This window comes from Colobus angolensis, unplaced genomic scaffold, assembly GCF_000951035.1.
Source record: "Colobus angolensis palliatus isolate OR3802 unplaced genomic scaffold, Cang.pa_1.0 Scaffold16, whole genome shotgun sequence".
In the NCBI taxonomy this organism is placed as follows: domain Eukaryota; kingdom Metazoa; phylum Chordata; class Mammalia; order Primates; family Cercopithecidae; genus Colobus; species Colobus angolensis.
The window spans coordinates 20,853,613-20,866,755 of NW_012114710.1; the positions used below are offsets into that span (position 1 = coordinate 20,853,613).

General features: G+C 33.2%; 1 long non-coding RNA gene across 1 annotated transcript in view; it reads right to left on the reverse strand.

Moving 5' to 3' along the window:
• The window catches only part of LOC105508304, a 134,206-nt gene that overhangs the window by 4,028 nt on the left and 117,035 nt on the right, over positions 1 to 13,143 (reverse strand). The window contains exons 4-5 of the long non-coding RNA XR_001001238.1: positions 9,251 to 9,345; positions 1,484 to 1,558 (exon numbers count right to left, since the gene is read on the reverse strand). This is a non-coding gene — a long non-coding RNA (uncharacterized LOC105508304). The remainder of the gene's footprint in view (positions 1 to 1,483; positions 1,559 to 9,250; positions 9,346 to 13,143) is intronic.

A 13,143-nucleotide genomic window follows, 5' to 3' on the forward strand; every position in this document is an offset into this window, starting at 1 on the left:
TAAAGACCAAATTTAATCCTTTATTTACTCAGGAGTTTCAGTGTTCAAGGGATGACCATGCTATGGTCTATGGCTAGATGGAAGACAAGGAATACATTTATCTCTGGCTGGGTGGGAGCTGTTTCTTTTTTTTCTTTTTTTCTTCTTCTTTTTCTTTTTCTTTTTTTTTTTGAGATGGAGTCTTGCTCTGACGCCCAGGCTAGAGTGCAGTGGCATGATCTTGGCTCACTGCAACTTCCACCTCCCTGGTTCAAGCAATTCTCCCTACCTCAGCCTCCTGAGTAGCTGGAATTACAGGCGCCCACCACCATGCCAGGCTAATTTTTTTTTTTTTTTTTTTTTTTTAGTAGAGATGGGGTTTCACCATTTTGGGCAGGCTGATCTCGAACTCCTGACTTCAGGTGATCCTCCCACCTTGGCCTCTGAAAGTGTGGGATTACAGGCGTGAGCCACTGCTCCCGGCCGAGAGCTGTTTCTTAAGCATCATCATAATTCTTTTTGGTTGTCTTATTCCTTTAGGGTGGTGGATTTTCAGGGCTAATTTCACAGCACACAATTGTGTTAGGATCTGTTTTGAGGAATTTTGCCAGAAACTGAATTTAAAAAGCAAATCAGAGAAGATGGTACATTACGATAGAATTAAAAATACAAAACTCAGAAAAAAATGACATATTGCTTAGAAGTAGATACAAGTGCAGTAAAAGCATAAAAAACAAGAGAATATTCAACACAAAATTCAAAATAGTGATACCGCTATATGGTGTCAATTGGATCAAATCAGGAAACATACTAATAGCTTCAAATGCATTAATCATATTTTATTTCTTAGATTGGATCATAAGTTTATTAGGTAATATTTTCAGAATTACTAAAATTGTCTCAGGCAACCGCTTCCTTCTCTGCCTTATCACAAAAATTACTTTTATCTCTATCACTCCATGTAAGACAATATGGGCAAGCATTGTGACCATATGTCCGGGTACACCCAAAGGTACTTTTTCACCTCAATTTCATTAAGCTGGATTCTGGTGCATCAATTTGCCCTTATGCCAATTCACTATTTCAAAAACATTTGTGAACAACTGTGATAATAGTAAAAAGGCTTATCATATTTACCACTTACTGCTGTGTAAGAAACTCACTGGCCCATATGCCTAAAACTAATGCTTTGAATAACTGAAATCTGAACTCACTGCTAAGAGAGGAGTTCACTTCTATTATTATCTTTCTACAATTTTTGGTGACATAACATTTAAGTATAATTTAACTATATACAATTATGACTCCTCCCAGAGCTGACTGTGGGACAGAGGATTCTCTGTGTTTCTTTTTTCTTCTTTGATTTGTCTTGTTTTCCCCATATTTTTGAATGCTTGTGGCTTACGACCTTGTCTTTCTTTGCTTTGAAGCTCTTAACAAATCAATTGGGCTCATTGCCTAGAGAGATTAGAATTGAAAGATGAGTAGAAAAATTAGTACCCACTTTTGATCCCAAGGCCTTTTCAGGGAGTAGCTTCTCATAAAAGATCAGATTGGTGGGTTTTCAGTAGACAGTATCCTGAAATTAAAGAAAGAATTCCTAAGTTCAAGTATAAACTCCAAATATTAACAAGTGTCTAAGACCCTGGCTAGATTGCTTAACTTCTCTTGGTCTCTGTTTATTCCTTTGTAAAACTGAGCAACTATAACAATTTTCATTTTTTCCTTAGTGTTAGAATTAGTGAAATAATTTTGAAAAGTTTTGTGAATAGCAAATTGCCATACTAATGTACAATATTAATATTATCCTCAACTTCTGTCTATTCCTCACTTAATTTATCTAGTGACTCATAAAGTCTTGTCTATGCGACTTTCTAAATACCTTTGAACAAGTCCACTTCTCTCTGCTATTACCACAACCTAGCTGAAGCTACCATTTTCTCCCTACCAGAGAGCTTATGGCTGTAGCTTCCTGTCTGCCCTTCCTTCTCCTTATCGCCATGCAATTCATTCTCCGAAGTCGAGTCAGAGAGATCCTTTAAGAAATGCAAATCTGATTATACACTCTTCTGCTTAAAACCCTTCACTGGCATCCCATTGTTTTCAATAAAGATGAAACATTAAGTGGGTTTAAAAACTCCACATGGTCTACTCCAACCTACTTTTCCTGCTTCATCTCTCTCCATAGTGCCCTCTATTTTTGCATTACAATATCGTGAACACATAGGCAAGTTGTTTTTTTTTTAAAAAAACCTACTTGCTTGGGTATTGCATATTTCACTGCATTAACCACATTCTATGTATCACACACTAATTCAGAAGATTTTAAAATGAAACAAAATGCAGGGAGAAAAAGATGAGATTATACATACTGGGAACACTGATGAGTCTGTGTATATTATTATTTTATTGTTGTCCTATTTTCTTTAATTCAAAAACATTTCAAAGAAAATTCACAAGACAATACATTTTAGGAAAGTATTTCAGAGTGAAATAGAAGGCACCTTGATGGATGGGCTTGAGAAACCTTCATAAGCTCAAGAATATTGACAGAATGACATTTTACTCTTCTGAGTAGTACTTATTTCTAGGTAATGGGTAGGGAAATTTAGTATCTTGCCTGTCTTTTCTAAAACATTTTTTTATGCTTTGACATGTTGAGTTGGATTGATTCACCTGTGTAATTGAAAAGTATAATTTGGCCTTAGTGTAATTGGTCTTCTCTTTGAATGCTCATCTGACAGAACAGATCAATTATTAGGTTGGTTCTGTCTTCTACTCCCACAGAGATAATAACATATGTAAATTTTTCCTGGAAATTCACTTATTAACGATATCCATATATAAACATGCATATGAAACCTAATTATATCTACCTATCTTTCTTTCTCTGGCTCTACATATATATATGCACATGCATGCATAAACATATATGTATATGTACATTCATTCATATATGTGTGCAAAGTATACATAGTTTTAATTCATATTGATTACTTTTGTTAATAATAATTTTATTACATTTTATAGGCATCCACGAGTATTTTTAAGATGTAAACATAACATAAGCAAGAAAGATGGTTAAGATTGCTTTTCCTGCATATTCTTAATAATTATATCGTCAATCTGAAAAATGTATGTCTTCTTATTCAAGTTATATGCAATCCATGAAGTTAAAATTAATCTCATTTCCACATATCTTTCTTCTCTAATCTCTCTGTCTTTCTGATTACTTCTGAGAAACAAATCTGATGGTGTCACTCTCCTGTTTATGAGTCTTCGTGGCTCCACATTATCTAAGGGAAAAAGACCAAACTGATTTGTCTTTGGAATCTCACCCAACTTAACATCTCTTGCCGTTCTCCTCTTATACACTTCAAATGTCAGTCACAATGAACTTCCCAATAGTTTCCATGCAAGATACGTCTTGTCATGACTTGGGGTTTTTATATTTTATTTTCTCTTCCAGGAATATCCTTATCTTCTTTTATATCTAGAAAAATATTATTTATCCTTTAAGACCCAGCTAAATGTCACTTTATTTCTGTAAACGTTCTCTTGATTATGTTTACTGGAGTGAGTTGATCTTTCTTTTCTGGAACACTCAGTTTATACCATTATTAAATCACTTGTCAATTTATGTTGCAATCATTTATTAACATGTTTCTCTAACTCTTGATTGTGACTTAAAAGAAATAAAAGGGATATAGGGATCCTATATTAGGCTACAATTAAGTTCATAAAACAAAACAAATAAGTGGACAAAAGTAATCATGTAACTTAAACAAGATCAGTTTTCTTTCATCCATCTGATATAAGCAGTTCACAGTTGACATGTCAGCTCTGCAATGTGAAGACATAGCTCCTTTGATTTTTTCCTCTACTATCCTTTAACTATCGCTCCATCTTGCCATCTAGGACAGTTTATTTCCCTTCTGTCATTCTGAAATTGGCCAATCTGAAAAATGTGTACTTGTTTATATTCAAAGTGTGTTATGTTTCATGAGGTTAAAATTATTTTTCATTACATCAGTATTTCAGCCAGTGACAGAAAAGGGGAAAGATGAGGGATGGGTGTGAGATCTCAAATTTGACTAGAGTTCACTTCCATATGTTTGCACTCAAAACACAAACACTTCACCTCCATCACATTTGTTTGGAAGCTGGGAGATAAAGTCTTATATGAACTGTCAATCTTTGGCCACTCAAAATACTACAAGTATAAAAGCCCAGAACACATACTGGGAGACCCTACCAATTTCTATCATAGAATATATCTTTGATTTCTTAATGCCTAGCACAGTGTTGTTTCATATTATGAATCAGGAAATATGTGGTAAATGAATAGATGAATTGCAAAAATCAGCAATTCAGAACTGCAATGAATCTGTAAGTCATCTAATTCTACTTTCTCATTTCATAATGATTCAACTGAAGAACTTGTGATTTTTCTGAATTTATTATAATAATTGATATTGTGTGACTAGGAGTTTATTCGCAATTTTTTAAAATTTATTTTAGACCCAGGGATACTTACTATGTAGGTTATGTGGACATATGGCATGATACTGAGGTTTGGGTTTTTATTGAACCCAATGCCAAGATAGTGAACATAGTACCCAGTAAGTAGTTTTTCAACTCTTAACTCCCTCTCTCTTTCCTTCCTTTTTGAGTTTCTAGTGTCTATTTTTCTCATCTTTATGTCCAGGTGTTAATGATGTTTAGCTCCCACTTATAAGTGAGAACATGCGATACTTTGTTTTCTGGTTCTGTCTTAATTCACTTAGTAAAATGGCCTCCAGCTGTATCCATGTTTCTGCAAATGACATTATTTTATTCTTTTCTATGGCTACATAGTATTCCATGATATATATACCATATTTTATTTTTACAGTCCACCGTTATTGGGCACTTAGGCTGATTCTATGTTGTTGTCTCAGTGAATAATGTGATAAACATGTGAGTGCATATGTCTTTTTGTAGCATTATTTGTTTTCCTTTGGGTATATACTCAGTAGTGGGATTGCTAAGTCAAATGGAAGTTCTTTTTTAGTTCCTTGAGACATCTCCAGACAGCTTTCCACAAGAAGTGAACTAATGTACATTCCCACCAAGAGGGTATATGTTGCATAGTTTGCAAATATTTTCTCCCATTCTGTGGGTTCTCTGTTTGCTCAGTTGATAGTTTCATTTTTGCTGTGCAGGAGTTCTTTAGTTTAATTAGGTCCCAACTGTTAATTTTTATTTTTGTTGTGTTTGCTTTTGTGAACTTAATCATATTTTTTTTTCCCCTAGGCCAATGTCTAGAAGAGAATTTCCTAAGTTTTATTCTAGGATTTTTATAATTTTTGGTTTTACATTTAAGTCTTTGATCTATCTTAAGTTAATTTTTGTTTATGGTGAGAGGTAGGAGTCCTGTTTACTTCTTCTGAATGTGGTTAGCCAATTTTTCCAGCACCCTTTATTGAGTAGGGAGTCCTTTCTCCATTGATGTTTTTGTCAAGTTTCCTGAAGATCATATGGCTGTAGATATGCAGCTTTATTTCTGGGTTCCCTATTCCGTTCCATTTGTCTATGTGTCTGTTTGAAGTTGCATAATGTAATGCCTCTAGCTTTTTGTTGTTGTTGTTGTTGTTGTTCAAGATTGCTTTGGCTCTCATTAACACATACAAAAAATAAAGTAAATCACGTTACTTTGGTAATTCTGAAGGATATCTAATAGAATAGTATACTTTTTAAAGGGGAGATTATATCTCTATTGTTTTGCACTGAAGCCTTTTTGGTATATGCTCCTTTATCTTCAAAGAAACCAATGGGATATCAGAAAGAAATTAAGAAAGTATGGACTGAGTCTCCATAATGAAACATTTTTTTTTCTTTCTCAAATGCAATCCAAGTATATGACAAAAAGTTTACTATGGTACAAAATGCTGCTCTGAACAATAAGCATCCTTCTATCTCTTTCCCGAGTCACCTTCTTGCCCTCCTTGGGAGAAGTATTATTTTCAGTTTCTTGTACAGCTTTGCATCTAAAAATGGAAGATACAGCTTTGCATCTCACCTTTTTTTTTCTTCGTTTGGATATCTGATAAGGCATATTTTAAATTTAAAGAAGGTAGAAATGTGAAAATATGGACTCATTTAATGAAACCTTTCTTAAATTCAAAAAAATGATCTTCAAACTTTATCGCGTCTTCTTGAAAGGGCCATGAGCTCTGTCCTTCCATCAATAGGTATCAAGTCATTTTTGGTCTTATACTGTTGATTAGCCTTCTGTCAATTCCAAGAACAGGTCAGGTTCTTCACAACTTTGATCTTTGCTCTTCCTGTTCTCTCTGCCTTGAGCCTTGTTCCCCTGATAATTTGCATGGATAACTTCTTATTTTTCAGGCTTTAGTTTAACTTTAAATTCTTCAAAAGGGCTTCTATAACATTATTTCTATAGTTCACAACCCCTGCTGTTAGTTTTATAAGAGCACACTATGTAGATACTTCGGAGTACTCACCCAATCTGCAGTTGTGCTGTTTCTTTGTTTACTTGTTTAACGTCTGTGTGAGTGTGCCATTGAAACATGATGTCAGCTAAGACAAAAATAATGTCTGTCTTGTTTTTCTTGTATACCTAACACCTTGCTTGGCACACAGTCAACATCAATGAGTATTTCATAAGTGAAAAAGAAAACAAATGAACAATAAACAAAGTCCTCTTTGAAGCCTCTGATTGACAAATCTGTGTTCCATCTCAATTTCATAAAGAAAATTTCAATCTTTTTACATACAAAGGTATGTAAAATATATTAAAACACATGAGATAAGATATAAAGACTTTTTCCTTTTGTTCTTATAAGTAACACTACAGATACATTTCATCTACTAAATCCTTTCACTTCCTTGTGATTTCCCACAGCATCATAAATTTTTTAAAAGGCAATATTTTCTCAATGATCTCTTCTCATTCCATATTTACATTTGCTATTTTTTATAATTTCTCTGACACTAAATAGGTTAACCACTACCTAAGATACATGACAAATATGGATAGCAAAACATTTATCAAGAATATTTTAAAAATAAAACTAGATAATTATTTCAATGACTAAAAAATTAATGCTACTGCTAGGGATGAAATAAATGTTAGCAAGGCAGTGAAGGAATGATGTTAGAATTTGATGTGTTTATATTAATTCTTCTTATATCAGCATTCTTTACAATGCCATAAAGGCAGAGCCTAGATGCTTATTATAAAAATGTAAAAGTAAATGTTATATCATATTTGACTGTACAGGAGTTTGTACCACATAGATGTTAAAATAAAAATGTCTGTAGTTACCATTTCTCTTCTTAAAACAGTGCCTTTGTTTGGTATGTAAGTATACTATTTATTCACAATCACAAATGCATTTCCTGTATTATTGCTTTTGAAAAATTTGTTTTGTGAAAATTTTAATTTTCCAATTTATCAACTATTTTATTCATGATTAGTGTTGTTTCATTTCACCTTCCAACAAATGTTCATTGGTCACCAGTATCAGGCACTGTAAGAACACAGGAATGTGTTCATTTCCTACTGTTAAGATCCATGAATGGATTTTCAAATTTATTTTCTAGCCAAATTGAGCCAAAGATATTTCTTACCACACAAGTAACTTGTAAAAATTACTTACTTGAATTACTGTTATTGTTAAATATAGTAAAGAAGGCTCATGGGATAAAATTTTAAATGTGCAAAGAAAAAAAGGATTGCATAAAATATGACTAATTGAAAATCTCTCAATATTTTTTTCTGTGTTTGTGTGTGTAATATATATACACAGCTACGTCAATTATTTTTCTAAGTATAGTTACATGCATATATATGTACACTATTTATTTACAAAGTTCTTCAATTTTATAGATGTAGTGTGTAACTTTTTAATATAACCATCTACTTTGAACATATCCCTGTAAAAACATAAACATATTTATTAGAAATATATATGATTACCACATTTATTGTCATCATTTATTTAACCAATCATTGTCATATATTATGATTATTTCTTTTAAAAAATCTGTTATACAAATCACTGTGTTGAATATACCTATGCATACATCTTTTTCTAATTACTTCCTAAGCTAAGTTTTCTGGGAGTATGATTGCAGAATGACAATAATAATATTTTAGTGCTTTAAATGCATTCACTCAATACTTGCATTACATGCATTTATTCATTTAATTCTCAGAACAACTCTATAAAGTACATGCTGCTTCATGATTACTTTTGTTCTGTTTTTTCTTCCAACAAATATTAATTGGTTACCTGTATAAGGTGCTAAGATACTGATGCATAAAGAAGCTAAGACCACACCTAATGGAATTGAAATGGCCATCTGGTGTATGAAACACCATTATTATGTACAAATAAAAATAAAAACAAGTACTGCCAATTCATTTATGAGAAATATTTAAATATGCATATTAGAATTAACAAAGTATGATAACTTGCTGAAGATTCTATAGTCTTTAAGTGCAGAGGTGACATTGAATTCCAAGGGTAGACTTCCAAGACTACACTCTTAAGTATAAAATTCTATTTTTAAAAAATTTATTCACATTTTTAAGGTTTTTAAAACTCAATTGATGACCAGAAAGGTTGTAGCTATTCACAACTTCCGCAGCACTGTTTTTTAAAAAAGAACTTTTCTCTAGGTTTCTTTGACAACATTAGTAAATATTTTTATGCATTTTATCACTATGAAAGGTTAAAAATATAATTTCATTTGCATCTATTCAATTACTCATGAGGTAAAGACTTTTGTCAAGTATTTATCAATCATTTGTATTTCATCACTTAAAAATTGTAGTTATGTGTTCATTTATCTTTTCACATATCCAGGATACTAACAATTTGTTCATCATTGCAAATTTTTTCAGTTAGTTACTTTCTTTTCAACTTTGTTCATAATGTGTTTTTAATTATAAACTCAAATCTATAATTTTTTTCTTACATAGCTATTGCTTTTAGTATAACTCATTCCCATGTGGCACACCATGGAATACTATGCAGCCATATAAAGGATGAGTTCATGCCCTTTGCAGGTATGTGAATGCAGCTGGAAACCATCATTCTCAGCAAACTAACACAGGAACAGAAAACCAAACACTGCATGTTCTCCCTCATAAAGTGGGAGTTGAACAATGAGAACACATGGACACAGGGAGGGGAGCATCACACACAGGGGACTGTCAGTGGGTAGAGGGCTAAAGGAAGGATAACATTAAGAGAAATACCTAATGTAAATGATGAGTTGATGGGTGCAGCAAACCACCATGGTACGTGTATACCTATGTAACAAAACTGCACATTCTGTATATGTATCCCAGGACTTAAAGTAGAATAAAAAAAAGAAAACTATATTAACATTGTTAATTTTTGAAAATATATATTTCTTGTATCTTCATGTATTGATCAAGAACCAATGCTAACTGATAAAAGAAGAAATAACCTGAAAGACTATGCATAATTCATAAAAATTCAATAAAACAAAAGAATCAGTTTTGAAAATAGGGCCAGAACTGAGAGGCATGTTGGACAAAGATAGGCAAAATTATTCTGAAGGACCTTTCTAGTAAGGATCCCAAAGCTGGCAGTGATACTGTGTATTAGATGCTGTGGATTGTCACCAAAAACCATAATAAGCAGATTTTGTTCTTACCACTACTGCTGCCAGAATTGATTTTATACTAGAATGTATTCTTCAGATTTAAAGTTCTGTCCAAGACAGGTTGATTTTTTGAGGGGGATTTGCCTGTACTTAGTAAAATCAGGCATTTGAACTTCAGTGGTTTTATATTTTGGGGTTATAATATGTCAACGAAGCAAATTGTAATAGCTAGCATAAGCGAAATAATAGTAAAAGAATGTAAAACTACCATTTAAGAAGGGAAAAAGGCAAATAATAAAGTATTGATAAAATAAGGCAAGAAAGAAGAAGAAAGAAGCATTTAAACATGTAAATCTAAGACAAAGTAATAGTAAGATATTAGATATACACAAATCATATCAATAATCAAATTAAGTATAAATGGACTAAATACTCCAATTAAATGATTACAATATCAGACAGAATGATAATTTTAGAAAACCTTACTCTATGCTATTTAAATATGAGGCTTATAAGAGACACACTTAAAATATAAGGACACAGAGCCATGCAACACGAACCTCCCTAAAAAATATAACTTATGTTGTTATACTAATATTAAAGTAGATATTAATGAAGGAAGGATTACAAGAGGTAAACAAGAATGTTTCATAATGGAAATAGGTCAATTTACTGGAAAGGTATAATAATTCATAATCTGTATAAATGCAGTAATACCTTTAATATAATGCAAAAATTAATGATATTAAGAGCAAAATATATAAATTCTCAATTATGTTGGAAGATTTTAATATATCTCTCTAACTGATAGAAAAAGGAGATAAGTTGTCAGTGAGAATCTAGAAGATATAAGACCTACGCAACATGATAAAAAACTTTAACCTAATTGAAATGATCAGAAACCACACTCAACAGTGACAGAATATACATATTCTTTTCATGTTCACATGAAACATACCAAAAAATCTTCAAAGGATTGAAATAATTCAAAATATCTTTTCTGACCACTGTTAAAATAACAAGAAATGAATCAAAAATGTATAACAAAAATATGCAAACATTTGGAAATTATCAATATATTTCAAAAAACTCATAGGTCAAATAAGAAATCACAATAAAATTTTAAAAGATTTTGAACTGATTGTTAACAAGAATATAATGTACTAAGACTTGTGAGATTTAGTTAAGGTGGTGCTTAGAAGTGCATTAAAATATATATTTAAAAACGTAAGACTGAAAATCAATTGTTCCAAGTTTTATATCAAGGAACTAGAAAAATAAATCAAACCTAAAGAAGGTAGATGTACAATGGTAATAAGGAGCAGGGATCAAAAAATACAAGATAAATATAAAAAATAAAAATCTTCAAAATAATAACAATTTTATAATTTGAAATGATTATAAAAATGACCCCTAGCAAGATGAAGAAAGAAGAAAACATAAATGATCAATATCAGAAATAAAAAGGGGACTTCAACACAGATTCCACAAACATTTAAATGATAATTAAATGTGAGTATGAAGAATTTTATGGCAATAAATCTGAAAATTTAGAAGAAACTGATGAATTTATTGGAAAATACAACTTATCAAAATTTTACACATCATCAAAATAACAATATTTTTATGTATTAGAATTATGCTATGGTTTGAATGTCTGTGTCCCCTAAAATTCACACTTTAAAATCCCAGTCACCGATGTGATGATAATAGAAGTCAGGACCTTTGAGAGTCAATTAGATCAAGAGAGTGCCAGCCTCTTGGAAGAGATTAATGCCTTTTTTTTGACACGGAGTGTCGCTCTGTCGCTCAGGCTGGAGGGTAGTGGCGCGATTCGGCCCACTTCAAGCTCCACCTTCCAGGTTCATGCCATTCTCCTGCCTCAGCCTCTTGAGTAGCTGGGACTACAGGTGCCCACCACCACGCCTGGCTAATATTTTGTATTTTCAGTAGAGATGGGTTTAGCCAGGATGGTCTCGATCTCCTGACCTTGTGATCCACTCGCCTCAGCCTCCCAAAGTGCTGGGATTACAAGCGTGAGCCACCGTGCCTGGCTGCCTAATGCGCTTTTAAGAGTGGCTCCAGAGAGCCCCTTTGCCCCTTCTACCATGTGAAGACACAGCTAGATGGCATCATCTGTGAACCAGACACTCAGTCTGTTGGTACCATGATGCTAGACGACTCAGCCTTAAGAACTGTAAAAAACAAATGCCTCTTTATAAGCTACTTAGTCTAAAGTATTTTATTACAGTAGCCTAAACAGACTAAGACAAGTGGATTGATTATTCAAATTTCTCTCAAAGGAAATAAGTTTCATGCCAAGTTGGCTTTGCCAGTGAATTCTAGCAAACTTTTAGTATAAAAAATAATTCAAATCTTTAAAAAAACTAAGATGAAAAAGTGAGACTATGTCCCAATTCATTTTATGAGGCTATCTTGTCTCAGGGTAGTACCAACAAATTGGTGTCATTCATGTTCCAAAGCTTCCTGTGTGATTAGCTAAATCTAGAATCCAGCTGAAATTAACATCTGTGCTTAGTTCCTTCTCATGTCTTACCCTTCTTCCTCCACTCCCTTTGTTTTGAGAGCATGCTCTTAATAAATCACATGCACCTGAATTCTTGTATCAGGCTCTGCTCTTATGAAGAATCTGCCCCAAGACACTGGGTACCAGAGGCAAATTCTGAGGACAGGATTTTGAAGTTGGATCACTCAATAGTTAGTTTGTAATGAAGACTATCAGTGGTGTATGTGGAATGTTGATAGTCCCTGACATGCTGTATAAAACATCTTCTAGAACTTCATCTGTGGTGAACTGGGATGGGATGAAAGTGGGAGAAAATGCACTGGTATGTGTAATATCTCTGGTGTTTGATAGGTCTAAGGTGAAAAGCAATATAACAACTGTGGAGTTTAAAGTGAAAGCTGAAGGGCCTCCTTGGAAATATTTAAAGAAACTCCATCTCCCAAAGCTGGAAGTCAGGTCGACATGAAAATCAATCTCAGGACCTAATTGTTGAAGAGGCTGAACAGTCTCAACAACTCTTATGCTAAATCCAGAGTCCTGACAGGAATAATTTGGATATAGAGACTTGGGAGAGGCGTATCATGATATGGGATATCCCCTGAAGCACTCTGAGTCTGCAGAATTGGCCCATTCTACTGTTTTAGAGGACAGTGGTTGTTCCTTACTTGAAAATTATGTAAAGTCACACGTAACGTATGTTTCCTATAAGGCAATAGTTAGTTTTCACAAAATTTGCCTACACCCCTCCTGCTGGCCACCGGATTAAAAATTCCACCTTCTGAGGGAATAAAGGGATTATATGTCCAAGAGTTATGCTAGAATGGATCTATTAAAGAAGAAGAGAAAACACACTAGTTGTCCCTCAAGGTAGAACACTCTGTTTAACAAAACAATAAGAAATGCACAGGTGAAGGGGTCAGGATCATCTAGTACTCAGTAGTGGCTTTCTCTGTAGTCCTGGGATATTAGAGGGAGGTTTTTTTTTTTTTTTT